The sequence below is a fragment of the Limulus polyphemus genome, unplaced genomic scaffold, assembly GCF_000517525.1.
Source record: "Limulus polyphemus unplaced genomic scaffold, Limulus_polyphemus-2.1.2 Scaffold857, whole genome shotgun sequence".
Classification (NCBI taxonomy): Eukaryota; Metazoa; Arthropoda; class Merostomata; order Xiphosura; family Limulidae; genus Limulus; species Limulus polyphemus.
This window is the reverse complement of record NW_013666467.1, coordinates 228159-229492: the sequence shown is the minus strand read 5'-3', so window position 1 is coordinate 229492 and position 1334 is coordinate 228159.

Sequence of the window (1334 nt, the reverse complement as noted above, 5' to 3'; positions counted from 1 at the left end):
CAGGAAAGGGTCTCTGTTCTGAACTCGGTTTGACAGGACCCTGAAATTGCTTCAATTAGTCAGTGCCTATTCTGATGTAACAAGACTCCAAAACCAGAAAAATTACCCAGTGTTCGTTTCGATGTAGCTTTCCCTCGAGGTTCAAAATACCTTGTACTTGAACTGACAAAACAGTACCATCCAATAACTGCTTGGTTTACTTGAAGGCTAGTGAGTATGAAATCATGAGAGGAACATAACATGATTTTTTTTTGGTACCATAAACTTGATGTAAACTGTGTCTGTCTTAGTATATGCTTTATAAGAAGATCTTACTTGAGGTAAATTATTACGTAATATGAATTATTTTTATTGTACATAAATGATAATACACCATGCTGTTTTCTTATTCATTTGTAAATACATTTTGTCAGTTTTATTATAAAGTTTTATGGGTGATTGAATTTCTTTAAAGATATTTCTTGCTTCTACATGCGTTTTGATTACATAATTTTGTCCTTTTGTCTTTATTTAATCGATTCTGTGGATTTTTTTCTTGGTCGCTCTTGGATGACATAGTATTTGTCAAAATCAGAATAATTTTGAATTTTATACTCATTCAAGTTCAAAAGATTTGCTAATTAACACAATTAGAAATGTGGACACGTTTTTCAAAGTATTGAGTTTTCTGATGCTCTAGATTGCTTAGTTTTAAAGATACATTTTTACTTCTGTGACACATACTTAGGGTTTAAAAAATAAACCCTCGAGATAACTCCACAAAGTATTTATTGAACACAAGCTTTCCCACAATTAAAGGCTTAGCATTAAGGCTGAGTGCTTATAACACTAAAAATTGGGTGTCAGTACCCATGAGTGGGCAGAGCATGGACAGCCCATTGTGTAGTTTTGTGCTTAACAACACACAAATAATCCCACTATTAAAAAATATATTTTAAAAGTTGCACTTAGAATTTGATATATCAAATAAATTTTATATTTCGAGAGTGAATCTGAATACAAACCAGGAATGAGTACAAAAAGAAACATTTTATAAAAAGATGTACTGCCGTAGATCTTGACATGTTACTTATTTTTGAAACATTCCAATGAAGTCGCTGTAACTTTATTTCCTGAAAATGTAAATTGCAAATTTTATGTAAAAGAACGAGAGAATAAAATATTTCATTAATAAAAGGTGCACTTGAAGTTAAATCTATAGTCTATTATCAGTATAGAACGGTGAAATATATCTGGTCACATTATCTTATAAAACTCTCAGAATCATGTTTTCAATAGTGGAATTTAAAATAACTGGATTTCACATTTTACATATTTTTTTTATTCTTCTGAAA